This window comes from Amblyomma maculatum, chromosome 1 (genome assembly GCF_055883805.1).
Source record: "Amblyomma maculatum isolate TAMU_Amacu chromosome 1, ASM5588380v1, whole genome shotgun sequence".
Lineage (NCBI taxonomy): Eukaryota > Metazoa > Arthropoda > Arachnida > Ixodida > Ixodidae > Amblyomma > Amblyomma maculatum.
Window position 1 is genome coordinate 250,684,576 of NC_139344.1, and position 25,791 is coordinate 250,710,366.

The 25,791-nt window shown below is 46.7% G+C and overlaps 1 long non-coding RNA gene and 1 pseudogene across 1 annotated transcript in view; one reads left to right on the forward strand and one right to left on the reverse strand.

The window, feature by feature from the left end:
* The window catches only part of LOC146206202 (uncharacterized), a 542,419-nt gene that overhangs the window by 65,165 nt on the left and 451,463 nt on the right, over positions 1-25,791 (forward strand). The window lies entirely within an intron of this gene.
* Positions 21,073-22,242, reverse strand: LOC146206203 (uncharacterized; annotated as a pseudogene).

The following is a 25,791-nucleotide window of genomic DNA, read 5'->3' on the forward strand; positions in this document are numbered from 1 at the left end:
AGCAATATTGTGGGGAAGGCCGTTCCAGTCCACTGCTGCACGAGAATAAAATGAGCTGGCAAAAATGGTGGTACGGGCACGTGGACGCAAAATTTGAAGAGGATAACCGATGCAATGGGATCTGCGTTGTGGGAGTGCGCCAATGTATGGTTCTTGTTTTAGTGGTGAATAAAAGAACTTGTGAAACAAGACAAGACTGGCTATACGACAGCGAGTAGAAAGATTAGGTAGACCTGGTCGCGATTTTAGGGATGTTATGCTCATGTCGTAAGAGTATGAGGAGTGAATGAATCCGGTGGCCCTGTTTTGAACAGCTTTGATATTGTTTGTTAATTATGTTTATTAAATATACAAATACGAACACTTAAGGCTTACATGCAGAGGTGTCATTACCACAGGAGTGAACAGTGCCTGGTATGATGACCTTCCTGTGACAGCTTTCTCAAGATGCATAAACATTCCTAAAGTCCTTTTCACTACCCTCGGAGTACCTGGTTTGATTGGACTGTTAAGGTGGGCAATCGTCAACACTTCCTGTGATACAAGCACAGCCCAGCGCCCATGGCAGTGCCCTTCATCCTTTTGGGAAATTGTGTGTGGGGGGAATGATGTCCTCCTTGGTTTTACAGTCATTGTATGGCTTCCTGAATATATATGCCATACAAGTCCCTTATTTTTACCAGCTAAAGCGCTTTTTATTTATTTGACGTCTGCATAATTGATGTTTTCATAGCAGTTAGGGTCCCGCTTTTTTTTGCAACTAGTTCCCTGCGATGCTGTTTTGCAGTCATAAATGACCCTTTCAACAGTGCTCACTAATTTGGGCGTTGACAGCACTGCAACAAATGCTATTCCCTTTAAATGCTAATTGCAACATTTTGTTATTTTAGTTTTCATATTTTGTTGAAATTAAAGGCTCCTGGCATTCCTGGGGCTTTTAATTTAATTGTTTCTCATCTGCTGCTCCCAAACAGTTAAGGAATTGCCACTGATTTCAGTAGTCAAAAGCTGGCTATTCTGTTCCTGCTGGAGGCTGCAATGCAAAACAGTGCTTAATAATAAAAAATGAAATGCATATTTCATAGTTAACCTATGGCAGAGAGCAGAGTCGGCATGCCTTCATGTATATTGGTTTCAGTACCTGCCCGCCCTGAACGCCATCTCCACATCCTTTATCAGCATTCCTGATGACAGGTGTCTAAAAATATGCACAATCACAAGAATTTCAGCAAATTCTAAACCTTTCAATTACACATGTATGCCCACACTTTAATTATCCTGCTCAGTGGGCGACGTCCAAGCAGTCTGTGAAGCTGCTTTTCTTTGTAAATGAAACCTATGGCTATGGCTTCAAAACAAAACGCCTTAGATTAAAAATCTGCTGCAACTCGCAGCAGCTAGCAGCTAGACCAAAGGAACGTGCTTCGGATTTATTTTAGTCCTGGTGTAAATTGAGGGCTACAGCAAAATCCAGATAAGATGCAGAATGTTTTCATTAGTTCGCTATTTGAGTAATGTATGTGCAAGATGCCCCCAAACCAATTTTAAGCAAATCCTGCGCTTCGGAGGAAAGTGCGGTTTTCCACAATCGCTACACTGCTCCATCCTAAAACGGCATGTCACCTGTATTCATTGAAGTGATGGTAGGCCGGCAACAACTTCATTGACGCTCAGGTGGGGACCATCCTGGCGCTGTTGTGCCTGGCCAAAGCCGCCTAGAAATTCAGCCGGACGCCAAACTTCTTCGGCGAACGCCTCCTTCACAAACTCTGGATACTTCTCTGCAAGGCACCAGTGCACTGGAGGCGAGCCGTACCAAAGGGACAGAAGCGACGTGTTTCAACATGCGCTGAATGTCCAGACAGCACGGCGCGCCGTGGCCCTGACGGTGAACCCCTTCTCGCCCCGCGGCATATTTGAAGCGAGAGCGCAGCAAGCTCTCCCATTGGCCCTGCGAAAGTGCTGCCGTCGGATTGGACCATTTTGAGCGTCAACGGTTCTCGGAAACGGAGTCTCAAGTGCTTCCGTTCGAGACTCCGAGTGTGAGTTCGTCACTAGCGTCCATCGGGAGCAGTTCGCCTCCTGACAGTGCGGACGCGGCGGAATCTCCCCGGCCGTCGCTGCGCGAGAACAGTCGCGTACGGCTATGTTAGCTTTCGGCCCCAGAGCCGATCTTGTTGTGTAAATACATGTAAATAGTGTATAAAGCCTTTTCTTCATTTCACCAACGCCGACTCGGATTCATCGCTACCGCCCAGGGAGCTGACAGCCCTCGTTCACGAAACGGGTGACGAGCGCTGCGTTACCAACTCCTTGGCACAACCCTGTTGACGGTGGGCTACTGTGTGATAACCCCACCGGCACAACATTGGTGGCAGTTGCGGGATCCATTGGCACAACCCTGTTGACGGTGGGCTACTGTGTGATAACCCCACTGTCACAACAGCGCACGCACAGCCTCCTCTTGCGGCTGCGGCGGTCTGAGGTGCCCCGGTGGGAACTCCCGGACGCATTGTGGGCCGCCGCGTTAAGCACCAGGCCACCACAAATGTCGCAGTAGACGGCCCCCGAGTCCGGATCGAACCATCACCACGGTCGGGTGCGCTGCCAGTCCCTTGCGTACCGTGCGGCCGCGGAAAAGCCGCGGCACTCTCTCCAGGGCGAGGTCCGCCCCCACCTGAAACTGATCCACCCACGCGGCCACGCTCGCATAGGACTGCGGCTGCTGGGACCGACAGGGCCGCTGAGACTACTGCTGGTGTTGTGGCTGCCGGCTGCGACGAACAGGCGTCCGGACATGGTCCGGGCTGGGCCGGCTCCGTCGCGGGTCGGCGACCGCCGATGGCTCCAACGGCAAGGCTGCGCGTCCCTTGCCTCGATACGGTGCTGTACAGGCTTTGTACAGCCGGGGAGGTCCATGAACATCTCTTCGAAGCGCAAAGAAAAGACGCGGCCGCGTTAATCTTCTGTCACGTCCTCAGCGTTTGCAAATCGCTGGCGGGAACAATCTAAGGTAGATGCACAAAGGTGTACATGCACAATCGCCCGCCAGCTCCGCGCGCTACACACGGCACGCTTTTTGGGGCAGCGCTCGCGCGCGCTCTCAGGTTTGCGCGCGCTCTCAGGTTTGCGCTTTTTCCACACTCTGTTGTCGAATCAAAACACGAGTAAGACGAGCGACACGCTTGACTGTACCCCGAGCCACATAAATGTCTCGTACGCGCAATGAAAGTGCAAATTACGAGCGCTTGCGGCATGAACAAAAATCGCTTGCTGCATGAGTCCCATCATCGTTCTCAAAGACCGAGTGGCATGGAGACGGCTGCGCGCTCGTTCCAACGCACTTCTCCACGCTTTTTTTTTTTTTTTTTTGCGGTTCCTGCGGTGGGTGAAGCTTAGTTTTGGCAAGTTTTGGGGAAATAAAGACGCCTTTTTGAAGGCGCCTGGCACACCTTTTCTGTGGACGCTTGCACCGCGCCGTAAGGGAATGGAAGTAGGTGGGATTGAAAGCGCAAAGAGGCGTCGTAGTACAAGGCTTCAGAGTAATTTCTACCAACTCGGGATCTTTAAAGTTCAATGACATCGTACCCAAGGACGCCTCTCTGGCCTCCATCGAAACGCAGCAGCCGGCGGTCCGTCTAGGCGAAAGGGGTGGCCGCTCCTGGCCCTGCGGGGCTGGGACTGGTCACTGCCGCTTGCGGCGGGGGCTAGCCTGCCACCACATATTTATCTGTTGCAGGCCGTCATTGCACCCGCCACCGCTTAGGTGGTGGACGACGGCTGTTGCGACGCGCGTCTTTCTCTCTCTCCTTTTTCTTTTTTCTCTATTTTCTCTTCTGTCCGCACGAGCCAGCCTGATTTTTTTTTTAAATCAGGCAGCGGAGGTGGCTCAGCTACAGAGCCAGTAGCAGGCCCGTGCATTTTCTTTTCCTTCTTCCTTCAGTCGCAACAACTAGGCGAAAGGCATCGAGGCATACTACGACCCTATTAAGCACTGCGCCACAGCGGCGGGGCTGCGGCAAGTGGACTCGAGCATCGATGCCTCGAGAGGGGGCGAAGAAAGGCCCGCGACACGAGTCTCGCGGTCACCCTTACCCTCCCTACTCGCCTACGAAAGTTTAGATCGACGCCGCTTCGTTTCAAAATTGAGCTGGAGCTCGCTGATTATGGTGCGTACAGGTCGTGGTACGTACTACGTCTGTCGACATATAGACCAACACCGATCTGTGACGTAACAACGATGCGGTGGCGCTTCTATCGCCAGCGTGGTCCGACTGGGGGTGAAAAATAGGCTTAGCGCCCATAGGAATACATGGAAGCGAAATATTCCAAAGCAGTTTTCTAATTTCACAGGTCATCTGTGATGTCGTTATTCGGTACAGAGGAACCATGAGCATCCTAGAACAGATCACGAAATTATCAAATCTCATTAACGAGGCGAAGTATTTTTAAAACACCGCGAAACGTATGCGGGTGCGAGTTGGAAGGGCGACCCATAGAAACACACGTAAACACAACTTACCGCAACAATTTACTTGGTTCAGCAGCGTTGAACCCTTCTCATTTTTTGATGAACGTCTTTTATCACGCCCTGATATCATGTTGCATGGCACACTACATTCCTTTGCAAGTACTGCAAGTCTGACGACTTGCGGGACAGTTCACAGCACGATAAACTGACCGCGCACAGTTGCAGACGGCAATGCGCCACCGGCGCTGTAGCTAGCAGACGCTCCGGAGCTGGAGGCGGCCGCGGTGGGTATCGCCAGATACGCTGTCGTCTGCTGCAATGCGCGAATCTCGTTCGGTTCATTTTGTCGTATGGCGCTTGACAACTGCTTTTTTAAATGTACGGGGTTCGATCCCCAGTGCCGCCGGGTACCCACCGGTTTCCAATGGGTACAAGATTTCCCCCGGCCTGGTGCTCGGCTCTTCTGGGGTGAAGTGCTTGGGAAAAGGGGCCATGAACCAAATATGTTGGTTCAAGAAGAAAAAAAAACGTACCTCCGACTGCATGCTGGTGATTGTAAGTGTAGGCGTCCACCGCGAACTGAGCCAGATAGTGCATCTTCCTTACCCCAAAACCCAACATTAACAAAAAATAAAAATTTGCGGATTGAAGGCGGTGTCATGCAGCCTTTAGATTCGAGCGCAGAAGGCCTCAGATCCTTTTCAAATACTACTGGGGAGTCTAAGACCTCCGAGCCCTGACTTAGATTTAAGCCCTGACAGGCACAGGCAAACACCCCGTAATTAACACATTAAAGATATAGGTCAGGTGCGATCGACCAACGTTTAGCTACTTCAACGGTACAACTTTATCATATAAAATTTTCGCATCACATAAAAGGGACTTTAGCGACTGAAGTAGTGAAAGGCGAAAGCCTGAATGCCGCATTCTGCTACGCAATTGGCACTAATTAAAAATTAATTAGCAATTTATTTATCAATGCCATTAATTTGTTAAAGCAACGACTTGCTTAATGCATAATCAATTATAAATAATTGATTAGTATTTGATAATTGACGTATGACCATATAAGGCACGCATTCGCGCATACTGTGGTGGTGCTCTGTGATTGGTCGAGAGCTCTATGACGTCATCCCTTCTAGGCCAATCAGAGCCGCCGCAAAAGCGGGACACATTCTGTCCACGACAGCATGAGCCATTAAAAGCTTTCGCCTTAAAATTATGCAGTGATCAACTGCATCCATGAGCGTGGCACACTAGGCGCGCACGGCGGTCCCAGTATAGTGCATCTATGAGTTGCCCAATTTTTTAAAATTCTTTTTTACGATTTGAGAAAGGCTGATAACGCAAGCGAAAGTAGTGTGTCCTCTTTCGGGAAAAATGCTTTGCTGAAAATCTAGACGCGGAAAATCCGGGATTGCCAGCTCACTGTTCGTTGGACGGCAGCAATTCAAACTTAGCGACGCTTCGCCTCGTAAAGCTTATGTGAAAAATATTTTATCAGGACAGTGAAAATGCGTGCAACCCTGCGACTGCAACCTAGCAATTCATTTGCTAGGTTGCATTCAACCTAGCTCCATTCGCTTGCATGCAAAGACGAGTGCAGACGGCCTTCGCGTGCTGATTTCAGGAATTCATATTTCGTTGTTCTGCACATTCTACGCCGTTTGCTGCGCTTTCTTGGTGTGTTGTTGAAATCTCATCTGTGCTCTCCACTTGGAACCTGAGCAATGCGTGCACGACGACGAAAAGATGACGCGACACAAGGGACACATGTTTTGTGCCGGGCTGCAACAGCGGTTACCTTTTGTGCAAGGAAGTTCGGTCCCTCTTCCGTTTATCCATCGACGCCGATCGCTGTGAGATTTGGTTACGGAACATCAAGAGAGCATACAGATTGCTGAAAGAAGCAAGCATTGTGTGCGAGCGCTATTTTGAACAAGTTTTTACTCAGCGCACGTATAAAACAACTATCAAGAGTGAACTAGTGGAGATCCCTGGAGGCCGACCACTGCTTGCTGATGACGCCGTTCCGACCATCTTTCCGGACACATCAAGCTATGCTTCAAAGTCGCTGCCAAAGAAAAGTCAGGAACATCTTTGAACAGACAATTTATGCAGCGAAGCGGAGACGATGTTTACAAGGTAGCTTATGAAGATAGCCGACATCTGACGGTCCTGAGGAGCCCAACAGTGGGGATTTTGTCAAGAAAAACAAAATGTACATCATATGAAAACCTAAAAGCACCCGAAATGTGGTCAAGGATCGCCTTGCCACGCTGCGAAAAAGCTTTCCACTACGCCGAGTGCATGTGAACTGGATGCTGCCGGAGACTGGAAAAGCTGTCAAAATTGATATATCGGCTACAAAATCGGGTGAGGAGGCTCTTGGGGCGGAAGTTTCTATAAGAGGAAAAACGTTGTTCCAGAAAGACATCTTAAATCTAGTAGAGGCGAGACACTAATTGAACATGTTAGTGGGCTAAAGTTGTGCCCTGGTGTAGACATTAACCAGTTGCTGGTGAGTGCTCGTCGTTCAGAGGAAATTTCTTTTCCCAGAAGTGTACGCTTGTGGTCATGGGCGGTACTGCCTACTAAGGCTCAGATTTGCATGTTGTGCCATGTTTGGAACCTGAATACATGACTGTCTGCAACATGACGTTTTTTTTTTTGTTTTTGCACAACGCAAGAGCTCTCTAAAACCGTGAAATTGTCCAAGCGCTTTGCTATTCAGACAGGATTCTAAGATTCGCAAGTTTCGAAACACCGCAGGTTTCGAATGAATTTCTTTCTGTGTAACATATTTATCCAAGTGTGTGCAATAGACCCGCATATGTTCGGAAACACGAGATGCACTCATAACACCCGCGAAGTGCGACCTATGATGTGGCTAATAGCACGCATCGTACCAATATCGTCGCTGGCATTACAGCGCCATACAGCAGCGCAGACCATGAAACAATGCATTATGGTTGAAATGTTAAAATTCTTAAGAAAGTGGGCGATCACCAAGCTTTAAATATCGAATTAAGCGCACCACGCAGTGCAGATACGATGAGCCGACGCTCACGGCAGCGCAGCCAGCGGACGGCTCGCTGCACCCACCTGTTACACGAAGCGCCCCCTGGCCGATGGCGCAGCAGTCATCGCAAAAAAAAAAAAAAAATGGCTGAGGCTTAGCTTGGTTAAGCCTGGTCAGATGCGAAGCATATTGATTGCTAAACTCGGCTTTCCATGGTTACAATTGGCTAAACTTTTCTTTCCTTGGTTACACGTGCTTTTACACGGTTTAAACTTGGAATGAACAATGTTTTCCCATCGCATAAAACTAGGTAATAGCATGACTTGTTCATCTCTAATCTAACTGTGTTACCGACACGCACAACGAACATGTCGTCCCCCAGGCCAACGATACTCGATTGCCACTACGCGAATAAGTACGCAAAGCAAAAGCTCTCCTTTGTCGTGACGTAAGCGTATCACGTGGTGTGACGTCACCATACCATGTGGTCCGCACGGCGTGCAACCGCAGCCGACGGCGCGAGCCGGTCCCCTGTCTCTCTGTAGTGACGTCAGCGTATCACGTGGTGTGACGTCACCATACCACGTGGTCCGCACGGCGTGCAACCGCAGCCGACGGCGCGAGCTGGACCCCCGTCTCTCCTCTGTCGTGACGTCAGCGTATCACGTGGTGTGACGTCACCATACCACGTGGTCCGCACGGCGTCCAACCGCAGCCGACGGCGCAAGCCGGTCCCCCGTCTCTCCTCTGTCGTGACGTCAGCGTATCACGTGGTGTGACGTCACCATACCACGTGGTCCGCACGGCGTGCAACCGCAGCCGACGGCGCGAGCTGGACCCCCGTCTCTCCTCTGTCGTGACGTCAGCGTATCATGTGGTGTTACGTAGCATTCCACATTATTTGCACGGCGTGTAACCGTCACGAAGGGCTGTGGTTTACCTCTAGCAATATGCTTCGCATAAAAGAGCCCGTGCTCCGCCATCGCACGAGACACTTCCCAAGATTCCAGAGCACTGTTGCGTCATGCATGGGCCACTACAAAAATCTCCTTCCCGCCGCGAGTTACTCTACTTGGCGCCCGTCGATAGACACCATTTCTCAGGGTAGTTTTCAGCTGAATGAATGACAAAGCTTCAGAAAGGGACATATGTGTGTATGAACGGGGCGCGGGATAGTCTGGCACCTACGGAGCAGAACATGGAGGAAGAAAAAAACTAGGAGGGAGCGCGCGCAGCCTCCGCAAGCCAACCTCCTCTGACGCCACTCCCTTCTCTCTCTTGTGCGCAATGATTCTTGGGAATTTAGCCAACATAGTTGCCAGACTCAAAAACAGCAGGGTACATGGTATCTTTTAGTGACTTCGGATGTCCCCGCGGAAAGCCTACCGGAGTGGTCTGTTGAAAGTTGCGCGTTTCGTCGTAACACATAAGTTACTTTGTTTACAATTGTTGCATTGTACTCCGTGTTTATAGGCACACTAGTGAGAACTGCAGGTGGCCTTTTCATCTTTGGTTTCGTCAGGGAGACTGCGAATTAATTCGACATAACATTGCATGCCTGGGGAACTGGCTTCAGCGTAACAATGTGTGTTTGAGGTCTGCATTTCCTAAATGAATCAAACGATTTTCGTCTCGAACAATACATGCACCTGCCCTGACAAACAAACGTTTCGTTTCTCGAGGAGTGCCCATAACAGGATACTCACCGTTGGAGCGACAGCCCTGCGAGGTATATCCGTGTAGTTCTTGCATCCTGGCACGCAGCATTTCATATGCAGTACTTTTTGTTGGGCTAGTTGGTTTGATTCCATGCTTGCGGGACTCAACGCACAAAGACAGAGCACAATTGAACACAGCGGACGACAGGACGAAGCGATGATCAGCGCTTCGTCCCCTTGTCCTTCTTGTTCTCGCGTGCTTCGTCTGATCGCCGAGCCCCGCAAGCATTTCATATGGCGCAGCCGAGCGAACCCAACCATACTTCGCGAAATACACGGGTGCACTGCGCGGCGGCGGCGGCAGCCCCCACGGGATCAGCCCGTCTAAGAGTCCAAAGTTCCATCTACCGCCTGCTCGCAGCACGCGCCTCAGGTTTCTAGTGCATGCGTCGCGTAGCGAAGGCCCCGCGAAGGCAGTCCTTCGGAGCGAAGCGTGCGAAACCGCAACCGAAACCAGCTATCGGCTACCGCTTGCCGTATCACGTGACCGGTAATTTCCCATGATTCTTTCCATTATATTCCTGAACGCCGCTGATTGACGACGACGAGAAAGACGACATTTGCTCGCGACGGTTGGCGGGTGCAGTGCACCCAGCACGCGCAAAGTGGAATCGCTGCCGGGAGCTGGAAGCAGCGCAAGTGACACGTATTCAATGGAATACAGCAAGACATGGCCGATTTCCACGACGACCAGCATGAATAGTCACCTCTCGCTTACGCGGCCCCTGCGCCAGGATAACCGCAGCAACATTCGATCGAGTTCTACGATGGCCGCCTTAGACAGCGAAGTTTCACGTCCGCGGCGGATGCCTTTCTCGGAGAGCTACGAGTGTCGTGATGACAACGTGACTGCAGCCCCTGCCGAGGAACAACGTTACTTCGGCTCTCAAAGTGATTTTTTTGATGCTGGCTATGACTGCAATGCTTCGGAGGACTTAGGCCCATCAACGACGTCCTTTCAGGATGCCACACGGCCATTTATTGGTGGCTGCCAGTCGTGGTTCGGTGGTGCCTGGCAGCCAACTCCGCGGTCATCACAGTTCGCAACTTCCCGAAATGTGAGACCTTTCTTCATGGACGGACTCATTGTACCGCCGAGAGTCAGTTTCGGACAGGAAAAGCGAATGTGGATGTCGTCCATAGGTCACTGGTTACACACTCGTGGTGGCTGGCTTCGGCAGTCGAGGAGCATGCCCTACGAACGACCTGTGCCATTTCGTAGCCCCCCTTGCTTCTCAGGGGCTCGGAACTTTGTACAGTTACCTCGACATTACCGCGGTCACGAAAACAGCGCTACTTCGCCGCATATTCCACATCATCGGACACAGTGCGACGGTCCAGGTAGCACCCGAATGCGGTCCCAAGAGCAAGGATGCCAGCTGCCGTGCCAACCAGACCGACAATCAGACACGTACGACGGCCTGTACGGCATCCCAAGCAGTTGTTGGGAACGGCAACGTCGCTTGCTGCACCAAACTCAGCATGTCGGGATGCCAATACCGAGAGTGGAAGGATTTCGAGCGGTGGAATCACACAGAAGCACACGCACAGCTCGTCGCTGTACGACTCTGGTTATGCTGAGACCTGCATCAAGCGACACAGAATGTACCGAAAAGAAGCTGAACCAAGGCGTGTCGGAGACTCAGTGTATCCAGGACGAAGCTTCACGACAAATCCAGGACCAAGCGGCGCAGTCTGACACGGAGGAGTAATTGTAACAAGTTTCCAGCGTCATCACGCCGCACACCAGAGGTCGAACGGAGGGCCATGCCAAGTCCAAGCATAGCGTTCACAGAAGCAGTAAGGGGCACAAGCATCGCCGCAGTAGGCTAAATGCAAGCCTCGAAAGGAAGTGACTTTCAAGAGTGCCTACTTCACTCCAGAAGCCTGGTCTGTGCGCGGAATATAACTGTAACGCTTACGGACACTAGCAGCATGGTTGTGCCGGCGATGGTCATGCTCCAGCTGTTCCTCGCTGTTCCGGCGGTAAATCTCCCGAAGGAAGTGACTTCTGGCAGCGGGAGACCGTGCACATAGCAACACCGTGTGAATGTGACGTCATCGTTGTAACACTTTTTTTTTTTCTTTTCAAAACAGTTCTCGGCAAGGTGGGGCCGGGCTGCTTTGTGTGTCCGATCTTCCAGAGCAGGTGATGGTACCAGTGAACTCTACGGCGTGGAACGTGCCGCCGTCGCATTGCGCTCGGCTGTACACGACTGGACTGCTTGACGTTAGCCAGGTTCATAGCAAAGTCCATACTTGATTACAGTGGAGACAAGGATGGGGAGAGGGGGATGTATGAGGCCTACTGGCTGGGAAAATGAAACTGCTACCTGGTGTTGGTGTGCTCGCTGCCAGTGCAAGCGAAGCCCGTGCCGCGTTTGGGCGGAAACTTGATATGTTAGAGGGTGCGATTGGTGTGCTTTAAAAGTTAAGCTGGTATTGACACCGGAGGTGTCATATTAAAAGGTTTCTCGAACTTGTGAGGGATATCTCATTTCAGACAAAGGACATTAATGTGCAGCTCCTGGTATAAGTGCATTGACATTTCAAGAACCAAATGGCCCCGTTCTCTTCCTCACAGTTGACCCTCTCGTGTGCATGCGTTTTTTTTTTGTTTTTTTTTCCCAATAAAGTTTTGTTCCTTTCTGTGTTTTTGCCGTATACGGAGAACCAGATAAATACTGTATGGTGAACTTGCTTGCCGTTGACATACCGGCTTGATTTCCTTCACGCTTGAGGATACCAGGGTGGTCGAAAAAAGGCACGAATTCGCAGAATGGGCCGACGGCAGTAAGGGTATGACGCGATAGCGTTGCACACACACAGACGATGTTTTTTATTATTTTTTTTTAACCCGGATACTCAGCAACAGCAAACATTGGCTTTCCATTCTGAGCAGTTTGACATCTTTGAACGCATATATATATTTTTTTCTTCAAATTCTGTCTTTTGAGAGCGCGTCATTTATCCGGCGCAAAAAGAACAGCTGTGAGCGGAGGTTTAGTACAGTGCTCTGCAGCCCGCATCTATTGGCCTTCACAGGAAATAAAGTAGTCGGTGGTCAATTTTATTTTTGCTACCTAGGTAAGCAAGAGGGGAACCAACAGATGAAATTGAAAACAAAGTTTAATGCGTTCGCCTTCTTTAATATGTTCAAACATAAAAAAAAAAAAAAAATACGGGGGTGCACGTAAGTCTCCTTGCGTGCGGAAATGCGAAACATTGCTTGTTCCAGGCCAAGTTCCATTGCGAGCTCATTCTGCGTTTCTTTGCTTTTCCGACAGTTCACCTTTAATTTTTTATTAATGTTTTTATTTTTTCAGAAATTCTTGTTTTGTTCCCTATTATTTTGATGTTGATGTTATTCTAGTTTTGTGTTTTATTTTGTGGTTTATTAATTTTGCGTTTTTGTTAATTTTATGTTCCAGTTACGTACTTGCTTTACTTTTATTGTCATATTTTTTCCTCTTTCCCTCCAGCGTCCTACGCTAGGCAAAGAGGACTCGTTCGCAGGAAGCCGGCGCAGGGTAGTGGTTACCGCCCTCGGCTGGGGTTCGGGTCCTAGCGTGGAGACGATTTTAGAGCGTTAGTTCTGCTGCTGCCATTCGTGCAGGTTACCTGAGGCCGGGATTTGAGCTCAGGTGCGACACGAGGAGCCCGGCTCCGCTCACTTCAGCAGCCAGCGGCGGTCGCATCTTGTACTTCGCACATCTGCTTCTTCTTCCTCACACACACATGGCAAACTTCATTCGTGCCGGTACATATCTCCACAAATATACACTGCCTGACACAACGCCGTACACAGCCTTCCAGTCCCCTACCTACTCTTTTTCTCCAGCGCCATCGCTACCCACCTGGCTTGCCTCCTGGAACACATGATTTGGCCCGGGCCACCCCCAAATTTGACCTCGTCCGATTTGGATTAAAAGCATACGACATCGTGTGTAAAAATCGTCATCAGTAAACAATTTACGCATCCATGCAATCCAAGCGTTTTCCCGCATTGCTAAGCGTCGAACCAAGTGTCTAAAGATACGTTCGACGCACCCATTCGTTTCTCCGTTTGTCGTTTAGCTGCTTTTGAAGCGACCAGCTTCACTACGAGGGTCGGAGCGAGTTCGCGTATGCCGTATGCCGCGACCGAGTGACGTCACAGCCAAGGACAGCTGCGCAGCCCCCTCGCCAAGCTGTGCCAGCGTAGGTTCGATTCCCGGACGGAGACTAACTAGGCAACGCTTAAGAGGTGTGCAACTCCTCCTCATTAAAGAAAAAAAAAAAAAAGTCTCCATCCGGGAATGGAGACTATTTGTGTGTGTGTGTGTGTGTGTGTGTGTGTGTGTGTGTGTGTGTGTGTGTGTGTGTGTGTGTGTGTGTGTGTGTGTGTGTGTGTGTGTGTGTGTGTGTGTGTGTGCGTGCGTGTGTGTGTGTTTTGTGGGGTTTAACGGCCCAAAGCAACTCAGGCTATGAGAGACGCCGTAGTGGAGGACTCCGGAAATTTCGACCACCTGGGGTTCTTTAACGTGCACTGACATCGCACAGCACACGGGTGCCTGGCGTTTCGCCTCCATCGAAAAGTGGCTGCCAAGGCCGGGATTCGATCCTGCATCCTTGGGAACAGTAGTCGAGCGCCGTAACCAGTGCGCCACCCCGGCGGGGTATATACATACATACATATATATATATATATATATATATATATATATATATATACACACACACATAGTAAAGGTAACCAGGCAGGAGGTCGATCCTGCGCAGCATATACTCCCCACACCATAGCACATTGTTCTCTGAACAGGGACTTCGATGAACGTGGTGGCTTTGCGTGGCGATCTGTCATGCGGCTCTTCCACAGGCTAAAGAGTCCCATGAACACAAAAAGGTCCTATGGTGCCTTAGAAGCTTCCATTGTAGGCAAAAATCTCATAGTATAGGGCATAATATCAATGTCCTTTTTGAGAGTCCGTTGAAGAATGTCCCAAAAAAACACTGCATCACGGCTATACACAAAGCAATGATCTATAGTTTCTGGCTGCTGACACAGGCGACAGTCTACTGACCATGGCACAAAAGTCCCTTTTGCACGAAGCCACGTTTTGACAGGTAGGTTGATGTGTGAAGTTTAAAAAAGAAATTCTTTGTGGCTGATTGCATATATATTCGTTAAACCTGCTTTAATACACTATTGTCTAGAAAGGTGAGGTAAGGCTGCCATACATCGGTTCAGAAAATAATGTCTCAAGAACTTTTGTCATCTGTCTTCTGGATAGACTGTATAGGTATTCCAAGGAAAACCATACAGTGAGGAAATGGAATGTTTCGGACTTCCTCAAGAAAATCCCACAAAGGACCCTCACTCCTATGACTAGTGGGTGCAAACAAATGAGGCAAATGGGCACTTAATTGTCTATTAAACACAACTAGGAGGAAGGGATGGCTTGCTGTTTTAAAGAAGAAAAACCTTGAAACAAGCTGATGAACAAACAAGTGCTGAAGGCCAGCTCCACCAGCCTCCAGAGGGAGAAACAAATTATCTCGACGCATAGGCTCCCATTGAGAGCGCCACACAAAAGTAGCAAAAATTCTATGCATTTACTGTACTTTGTTTCTTGCACAATGCAACACCTGCAATACATAGATAAGCTTCGAAATATGGAAGACATTGCAAACTTGTGCTCGTGCAAATAGAGACAGTTCCCTACCCATCCATGCCTGGGTTTGCCACCTAACTGATGAGATCTGAAAATTCCAATGAGGCCCACTATTGCGATATTGATGCAAAGGAACCCCCAAATACTGTAAGTCCTCGGAGTCCCACCTCATGCCGGCAGAAAATTTAGGCTTTGTACCCCAGTTGCCTAACCTGAACCCCTTTGATTTATCAAGGTTAAGAGACGCCCCCGAACTATCACAAAAACGCTCAGTCACGCTCAAAACCTTGGTCACACTCTTTTTATCAGTACAGAAAAGGGTAGTGTCATCAGCATAAGCCAGAATCTTAATTTCACATTGCGATAGTTAGAAGCCATTAACTGCTTTGTTTTTGATGATACTACGACATAGGGGCTCAAGATATAGCGCGAATAACAAAGGCCATAGAGGACAGCCCTGTCGAACAGATGATTTAAGCAGAATAGGTTTGGTAAAGTTTTGATTAACAATCAGTCTTGTAGTGGCCGCTTTATAACATTAGTTCAATGCCTTTAATTAAAGCAAGACATCACCAATGTTTGCACTCTCAAATACAGCAAACAAAAATCATGATGCACCTTATCAAAAGCTTTTGCCAGATCAATCTGAATTAGGGCCACTTGACTGACCTCATCTGACACTGTTTCTATCACAGAACATACAATGTGGATGTGGTTTTGAATACTAAGGCCTTTGATTCCACACACTTGGTGTGGCCCTAATAAATCTAATGCCACAAGCTGCAGACGAGAAGAAAGAACCTTCGCAAATATTTTATAATTCACTTTGCATAAGGATATCGGACGGTACCCTTCAACAGTTTTCAACAGACATGCATCTGTGGTTTTCATGATTAGTATGGTGTGACCAGTATAGAACGCGGGAGGCAAAAAGTCTTTGTCATAAGCTGCACTGAAAACTTCCAATAAGGCAGGCGCTAAGGTAGGCATAAACGTTTTATAGAATTCACTACTAAGACCATCTGGGCCAGGAAACAAATGGCCGACTTGACCACATCTAAAGTAATGAATCCCTCAATGATTGTCCGCATCTTCTTTTAAATGACTGAAATCAGACCAACTGTTCGAGTTATTCCTACCACTAAAGAGCCACACATAATAGTTAAAGAAGGCACCCAGAGTGTATGTATCACTTCCGCAACAAATTTCTAAAACCTGCTTAGAAAGAGCAGCTTGCCTTTCATCACTAAAAGCACGGCGAGATGGTTGTTCATTAGTGAGCCACCATGTTCGCGATCTAATCAAGGCACCGGGATATTTTTCTGCACTAAACTGTTGTAACTGTGCTTCAATATCGTTGACGTCATCAAGATAAGACCCCGGAGAAATTCTTTCCAACTCATATGGTTCGTTCATGGTGCGCTTCAATTCATGAATGTGAAGGCGCTTCAAGAATGTGATCTTTCATGATGCTTCAATTGCAAGACTCTTAACCTCCGTGAGGATGATAGTGGGATTCCGCGAGTGACAGATACTGCAATTGGCGTGCAATTTGAAAAAGTATTTAAGTCACTCAATTAGGGTGACGTCAAGGATGTGGCGTTACCCATCAACTATGAGGACCAAGCGGGAACGAGTGCACCCCAACGCCGCTGGGCAACGCTTCTTGTCTTCCGCGAGTGACAGATGCTGCGCCTTTCCTTTCCTGTAAACGAATTATAGAACGCCGGTGAACTTAGACGCGCTCGACATGAAAGCCAAGGAGAGTTTAGCTGCTGGCGAACGGTGTAGAAGACTGGAGAAACTAACTTCTTCTGATCCCAAAGTAGTCACTGCTTTTCGCTACATATATTCAGGCATAGCAGAGCTAAGCCATCTTTCATTTTTTGTGGGCCCGGTAATGGAAAGCAATGCCTTCAGAAATGCGATATATATATCTTTCTTCTCTTTAACACTTCCACTTCAGGCTGTCAACAAACAAAGTAATTGAGCGGACGCTGACAAAACAATTGAGCATTCTAGTCGAAACCAAGCACCCGGTCATCTTCAGAGATATGTAGAATCGCCTCCACAGATTTTAACATTATGCTAGAATTTGGGAAAGGTCACTTTCCGATCACTAGGACATTAGACCTGCATGACGGCGCTGTGACGTGAATAAGTACCACACCAGACCGAAAGCTTATCTCATATAATATAGCTAACCAAGGTATGCCTTGCAGGCGTTGTGATTTTTATGGCGCATAAGCGACTAGTGTTGTCATGCACCAAGAACAAATATTGTGTTGTGTGTTGTGTTTTATGGCGCATAAGCATCTAAGGCTATCATGCACCAAACACATGATGAGATCTGCTGTCCATGCAGCAGATATAATTTAAAAAAACGAAAAAAAAAAAAACAACTCATAATTTGTTAAGAAGGTTGGCATCTTTTAAGAACATAAAAACGCATGATATATTAACAAGAGCATTTTCTCCTATGAGTAAGCTAGGGTGAAGAGGAATATATTCTGAATAATATATTGGAAAATGCTTCTTTCTTAGTTCTTCTAGCTTTGTACAGCAATATAAAACATGATTAATTGTGATTGTTTCTCCGCAAAGGTCGCATGTTGGTATTTCCTCTTTTCTAAGAATATAACCATGTGTAAGGTTGTATGTCCAATACGGAGGCGACATAAAATGACTTCAGTGAATCGTTCTTGGTGTGTGCATGACTTCCATTCAGATATGACAGGTTTTACTAGGTGTAGCTTATTATTTTCTTCATTATTCCATTTAGACTGCCATTTATCTCTTAGCTTAGACTGCATTAATTTGACTGCTTTTTTGTAGGGAACATGCACTTTCTTCATTTCTATATGTCGAGCTTGTGCAGCGCATATATCAGCGCTTTCATTTCCATCAATTCCTATGTGACTCGGAACCCAGCAAAGCTTTACAGTATGTCCCTGGATTGTGGCTGTTTTTATGCTGTGTATGATGTCACCAATAAGCGATTTGCCTGCATTTTTATGATTATATGCTGTTAGTATGCTCAAAGAATCAGTGTAAATGACACTATTCTCTATGTTTTCAATTTTAATTTTTTCTAGGGCCATGAGGACTGCATAACACTCGGCAGTGAAAATGGATGCACACTGTGGTAGCCGTACTGTTCTATTCCAATTGTTTTGGACCACTGCGCTTCCGACGTATTGTTCAGATTTTGAACCATCTGTATAGAATGCCACATATTCTCTGTACTTTTCACTTAGGGCTAAAAATTCCTTCAATATGTGTTCATGTGGTGTTTGTTTTTTCTGGAATTGGTTTAATGTGAAGTCACATACAGACGGCAGGCTGGAATTGATCCATGGTGGATCCATGGTGGAAGTGGATCAGGATTTCGGGTAATATTAGGTAATGAGTCTACTAAGTCTAAAACTTGACATTTCTCTTCAAAGTGGAGCAGAAGTGGTTTTATTTTTTGAGGTTTGTTTATGAACAGTGTTCGAGACTGGCACTTTGTAACTATTGGGTAACAGATATGGTTTGGCAGTGAACGGATCTTTAGAATGTATGAGCATGCAAGCATGTTTCTTCGGCTTGTAAGTGATGGTTCATTGGTTTCTACATATAAGCTGTTTATGGGGGATGTCCTGTATGCACCAGTTGAAATACGCAAGCCTGAATTGTGTACGGAGTCCAGTCGTTTTAAATATGACGGCCTTGCAGATCCATATATTATGCAGCCATAATCTAAACATGAGCGAACCACTGAGCGGTAAATTTTAAAAAGACATGTTCTGTCAGATCCCCAGTGTTTATGTGAAAGGACTTTCAATATATTGAGAGATTTTGAGGCTTTCTTTTTTAGGTTGTTTATGTGGGGAAGGAATGAAAGCTTTCTGTCAAAAGTTAGCCCTAGAAATTTATGTTCGTGCTTTACAGGTAGCTTAATATCATTAAGGTGGATGGTGGGATCAATGTGCAGTCCTCTTCTGAGAGAGAACAAAACAACTACCGACTTTTGAGTAGAAAACCTGAAGCCATTCCTATCTGCCCACGTTGCCAGTCTATTTACTGTGAGCTGTATTTGCCTCTCACATGTTGACACATTGGAGGATGTACATGCAAACTGAAGGTCGTCTACGTAGACATAACGGATTTTGGGATTATTTTTGCTATACTGTTAATTTTTACTATAAACAGAGTAGTACTTAAAATACATCCTTGAGGCACACCATTTTCTTGTATGAAGGTTTTAGAAAGGGTAGAACCGAGACGTACTTTAAACGAGCATTGAGAGAGAAAGTCGCTTATACATTTTAGCATCCTGCCGCGAATGCCAAGCTCTCCCAAATCACGCAGGATCCCAAACCTCCACGTGGTGTCATAGGCTTTTTCGAGGTAAAAAAATACGGCAAGGCAATGCTGTTTATGGATAAAGGCTTCTCGGATAGTATTTTCCAGTCGGACAAGGTGATCAATAGTTGAACATGTTTTTTTGTAGCCGCACTGATGGGTATCAAGAAGTTTCCGGGATTCAAGAACAAACATGAGCCTTGTATTTACAATGCTTTCAAAAGCTTTTGCAAGGCAGCTCGTCAGGGCTATTGGCCTATAACTGCCTGGGGAGTCCGGGGGCTTCCCAGGCTTTAAGAGTGGTACTATAACGGCTGTCTTCCAGGCTTCTGGTATTGTTCCAGATATCCATATTTTATTAAAAAATTTCAAAATGCATCTACTGACAATGGAGTCAAATGAGCAAGCATTTCATAATGTATTTCATCTGGTCCTGGTGCAGTTTGTTTGCCGGCATTTAATACTCGTTATTTCTTCAAGTGTAATTAAACAGTTAAAAGGTTCATTTGTGCCTCCAGCTATCGGGAGTCTTTGTTTTTCAGCTGCTGTTTTATACTTTATAAAGGAATGTGTATAGTGTGCCGAACTAGAGATTGTAGCGAAATGTTCCCCCAATATGTTTGCTTGTTCTTCTACACTCGTTTGTGTACCAGGAGTTGTTAAAAGTGGAATCGTGAAAGGATAGTATTTGCTGTCTAGTTTATTAACCTGCTCCCACATTTTTTTAGATGTGGTTGAGCTATTTATTGATGACACATAATTTTGCCATGAGGCTTTTTCAGCTTCGCGGTGAATGCACCGTGCCTTAGCCCTGGCCTTTTTAAAAGTTATAAGATGCTCATGTGTGGGATATCTCCGGAAACTTCCCCAAGCTTTATTTATTTTTTTTTTTTTTTGCCTCTTTGCACTCTTCTGTATACCACACTTTATGGTTTTGCTGTACAGTTCCCGAGGACTGTGGAATAGCTAGGTGTGCTGCAGCAATAATACAAGCTGTAATCTCTTCATTCAGCTCATCTATGCTGAGATTTTCTGAAAATACTTTATGAGGTCAGCTTTGGACTGAAAAAGTGTCCAATCTGCCAAGTGAAGTTTCCATCGCCATGGTTTGGTTAGAGTGATGGATGGTGAGGATGTTAGACTTATTATGACAGGTAAATGATCACTTCCATATGGGTTGTCGAGAACGTCCCATTTAAAATCGGTGAAAATTGATGGTGAACAAAATGATAGATCTAAGCAGCTCATTTTTCCTGAGCTTGGGGAGCAATATGTTTGTTTACCTGTATTCAGGAGGCAGACGTTGTTGCACAGCAAAAAATCTTCTAAAATACGTCCTCTACTGTCTGTTTGCTCACTCCCCCAAAAGGAGGAGTGTGCATTAAAATCTCCAACTAAAATATATGGTTCAGGTAACTGTTGTAAAAGTTCCTCTAAATCGTGAAGGGTAACAATGACATGAGGTTGAAGGTAGACAGAACATATTGTGATTGTTTTATAATGAACAACAGTAACTGCAACAGCTTCGAAATTAGTTTTAAGATGGACTTCTCGCGTTGCAATACTGCTCTGCACAACAATAGCAACGCCTCCGGAGAGGCGACCTGCTTGCTCTCTGTCACATCGAAACACTTTGTGCTTTTTTAAGATTTTTTTTTGTTGAGGTCCCAGATTGGTCTCTTGTAGGCATAGGACCACAGGGGACAGTGAATTTAAAAGGTCTGTTACGTCATTGTAGCTTTTTAAAAGGCCACGACAATTCCAGTGGATTAGGAATGACATGTTTAGAAAACGGTGAAAAAGTTAAAAAAAAACTTATGTTGGTTGGTCCTTTGGACCTGTAATAGGGATTTTGTCCCTTCATTTACGCTCCGGAGAGCTCTGCCGCCGCTGCAGCGGAGGCGGGGTTGTATCCATCACATCGTCAGATGTGCTGGAAGAATGTGTACAGGAGATGGATAGGTCTGTTTTAGACTTCCCCATGTGTGACGGTGCCTTGGGGCCGGCTGACCGAGAGGTTCGCGCGGCCTGCTTTGCGGGTGGCAGAGCAGCGGCAGCTGCTTCCGCCAAGGGCGCAGATGGCGCTGCTCCTGGCTCACTGTGCGTGGCCTGGGCAGGCGCCGAAATCCGCTGTGATGCTACACCCTGCTGCGTCACAATGGAGTATGTTGGGTTTTGATTCTCAAGCTTTGTCCGCGCTTCTTTGAATGTTAGGTTTTCTTTGACCTTGAGGGTTAGTATATCTTTTTCTCTTTTCCATACTGGGCAGCTTCGTGAGTAGGCAGGATGGGCACCCTCACAGTTTGCACAAAGGTGTGGTTGAACATTGCAATCTTCAGTTTCATGCTCATGAGCGGCACATTTAGCACAGGTGGGTCGGCCTCGGCAGCTCTGTTCACCGTGACCATACTTTTGACACTTGAAGCAACGTCGCGGTTTAGGGATGTAGGGTCTAGGGCTGATTTTTGTGTACCCCACCTGCACCGAGTCTGGAAGTGTGCTCAAAGCGAAGGTGAGGACAAAGTGTTTGGTGTCGATTTCCTTGTTGTCTCGTCTGATTTTTATCCTGTGGACGTTTGTGACGTTTTGATTTTTCAGTCCCTCCAGAAGCTCTTCTTCGGTCATTTATTTGAGGTCATTGTCTGAGAGGACACCACGAACGGTGTTCAATGAACGGTGCGGGCTTATAACAATTGGTGTGTCTCCAAATGCAGTGACTGCTGAGAGTTTCTTGAACTGGTGGCGGTACAGCACTTCCAAAAGAAGGTCTCCGTTTCCTAGTTTCTTTATTTTGTATCCTTGCCCTATGGCATCGGTTAGAGTCTTTGACACAATGAATGGGGAGAGGTGTCTTGCAGTTTTTTCAGTGTGCTCACTATGAATTTCATGGTATCGGGGAAAGCTGTTTGCAGTCTTCACAAAAAACTGAGCAGTGAACTCGGTGCGCCCCCGCTTCGCAGGGAGGCTATCGGTTGAAAGTTTAGAAGAAGCCATAAAATAGTATGTTTTTCGGCCAGGGTGGCAACCACCCACCACGGAGTCCAATAAGGGGACGGGACAGGAACTTGGAAGATAGTCCTGCCCACGCCAGTCGTACACCCTGACTATAACCAAATATGGTGTAACGCAGGGTGGTTAGCCACACAAGGTTAACTCTTGCCGCCCGGAAGCAGGAAGAATTGAAGATAGGAGAAGACAGGACAGTTATAAGAAAGAAGATAGGAAAGCAAAAGATGGAGGGGAGGATAGGAAAAGGCGACTGCCGATTTCCCATGGGTGGGTCAGCCCGGAGGTGCCGTCTATGGGAAGCGTGGGCCAAAGTGGTGTGTTGCCTCCGCCGAGGGGCCTTAAAGGTCCAAGCACTCGGCATCGGCTCAACCACCAGGATCCCCTTTTCCCCAGACACGGCGATGCCACGCACGGCTAAGCGTGGGTGCTGGGGTCCGTGGTGTCGCACAGTACACGCAAACACCTGCTTTAACAGGTGCCCCCTGCGGGGCCAAGAACAAATATTAATGTATTTATTTTACACATAATGACTAAAATGTTTGTTACAATGTAGCTTGTTTAAGAACATTGCGTCATTTAGGGAACCGAAAATGCAGGGAATTTGGACTAGTGCAGTCTCTCCTAGGATCAGGCGGGGATGGAAAAGGATCTGTTGCAAAATTGTACAAAATGTTTTCTTCTTAATTTCTCTAGTCTGGTGCATATGAAAGTAAGATATGGTTTATTGTTAATTCATTTTCGCACTCTTTGCATATTGGTTTGTCCTCTTAAGTATGAAACTGTGTGTCAGGTGTGGATGTGTATTTTGCAAAGATGACCTAAAATGTCTTCCATGATGTGTTTTTGGTGACTGCATGATTTCCATTCCTCGAAGACAGGTTTGACAAAGTATAGTTTGTTGTTTACTTCAATGTTTAAAAAATCCTGCCATTTCATCCTGCAATTTTCTTTGTACAAGCTTCTTGGTATCTTCATGCAGCATATTCACCCTCTGTAATTTAGCATTGTGGCAAGATAACCTGGTTATTTCTGTTCATCACCTTTCAAGACAGCTGTCCCGCATTCATAAAGTGTAGGGTTTCTGACGACAGAAACTCCTTAGAAGCAGGAGTGGAAGTGCTGCTCCGTTCGCTCCATTCTGCTCCAAACTACTTTCCCTGCTCCATCCTGCTCCAAAATGCAATATTGCTGCAGAACTGCTCCAAATGGGCTGCCTCAATATTTTGCCATTAAATTTAGTGGAGTACAGCTTTGGTGCCCAGTGGGTCATCAAAGGTATTGCCAAAGAAAAATGCGATTCAATGCATTTTTATTGAACGACATTTAGAAGCACATCATGGTGATGGCACGTTGTGAGCTGCACCTACACAGTATAGGGAATGAATGCCCTAGTAAAAGTGATGGCAACACGACGGTGGCAGTGGTATCTCTTGCTGAGCTTGATACATTTCTCATAAACTAGGAGAGCATGAAGCGTAATAAATGCTTGTTCATGAGTAAATTTGAAATGAAATGATCGGAGGGAATTGATTGCGAATTAAATAATTTGTGCATGTGACATGGCATTTTCTCTCAGGTACCGCAAGCCGTTAGGAAACTTGTCTTGCTGCAAAGAACTACACGAGGTGCTTTAATGGTTCTGCTCTGAAAACAAGCAGGTACTTTCACCATTAAGGCTGCCATACCTATGTCACAAAAAGCAGACTTGAACTGCTATGGAGGCGATGCCACTTGGGTGGTAATCACTGAAAGTGTTCTCAGGAATGTTGGAAAGACATCGAGGGCTTACTGCTAGTGTGTTGAAAGGAAGCTCCAGCGATAATGGTGCAGCCACTGCCAGAAGACCATCAAGTAAAGAATTTGAAGGGGGAAGAGGCTGTCCTTTAGTGCTGACTACACTCCCTGATGGCACTACTGACCAGTGCCCAGAAATTAATCAGTACACACACATGATCAAAAAGCATATGCATAAGGAGGGAAAATGTGCTTTTTTTTGCTCCAAAGCTGCTACAAAATGGCTTTATTACTTCTCCCTGAGCTGCTCCAAAATGCTTGAGCCTGCTTCCAACCCTGTAGAAGTCATAAAAATAAATGAGACCCACAATAATGACCTATCTGAGGTATGTATATATATATAAGTCCATCACTCAGTGGAACGGTGTCAGCGCGCTGTTAGGAAAGGTCTTGTGGTAACAACAACCATTGTCTGAGGTGGTTTTTTAATGGGCATCGAAGTGCAGTGCAACTTCAGGCACTGACAGAACTCTTGATCATGTTATGTGATGATGGCACCCTTGCATGCATATAGGTATACATTCCAGATATGCAGTGCACCACTTGACCATTTGCCACTAATATTTATGCGAAAATGTCTTTTTCATGCATGTTAACCAGCATGATTAACAGATCAACCCTGTGCACAAGCCAAAAGTGCCACAAGCTGAATGTCACGAGGCCAGCTGCTTAGTTGAGCATACAAAGTTATACTTTGAAATACGTTCCGGGATGTTTCAGCTTCAAGTAAGAAAGGTTACTTACTCTTAAGTCGTGGAGGCACATTTGCACAGTTTGGTCAATGCGAAGCTTACGAATGTCTGCATCGGGTTGCCTTTCACATAACAGGGAAGCCTACGACTGTATGCTAATGATTATGTGTGAGATGACAGAGACATAAATTAAGGAATTAGTGATCAAGTTTGTAGCGAAGGGCATGTATATTAACGGGGATCCGCAGTGGGACCTTCAGACAAGGGTCATTAATGCTGGCGCACCATACCCTTACAAGTGGAGGTTAGGTGTCTCCCTAATTTTTTGTCTGCTCAAGGCTTAAGTCATTTTCTTCATTCTTCCAGGTGAGGAAGATGTGAAAATGATAGCGTCGAGAAAGCCCTAGACCATCATTATTGAGGATGCTGATCTCAACAGCTTAAAAAAAAAAGAAATTCACAAAAGATGGGTGGCTAGCAGTGCTGGCAACAGTTGAAGCTAACCGGAAAAGCATGAAATTGACATGCAGCGAATGTAGAGATATGTTGCGACATGACGAGTCTGTGGTGTGCGACATTTGTCTTCATTAGTTTCATCGAGTGATTGGCCAAAGCTTGGGGCTTGTGGTTTGGTGATAATGCACAACTGGAGGCCAGTAAGTGCATTGTTTTGTTTTTGTAAGATGTTCATGGTTTTCATGGAAACATTGTGAGAAATTGTTTCCTAGAGAATGTTTGCTGAAATGTGAATCTAATGTGCGATAAAACTAGCGTTTTTTGCTGTTTACTTTTTCTTGTATACATTAGTTCTGTGAACGAAACCACAGGCCAGAAGGAAATGTAATGGCATGCATTTTGTTACTTGACCCCATTGTGTTGGCTCCGTAGTTCCAGTGCTCGGCTGCTAAACCAATGTATGCAGATGTGATTCCGGCCGCAGCTGAGGCAATTCAATAGAGGCAAAACAATAGGCTGTCATGCACAGTGCATTGTCAGTGCATGTAAAAGAACCCCAGGTGGTCGAATATATACTGCAGCCCTCAACTATTGCGTCCCTCATAGCCGTAGTTGTTTTGGGATGCTA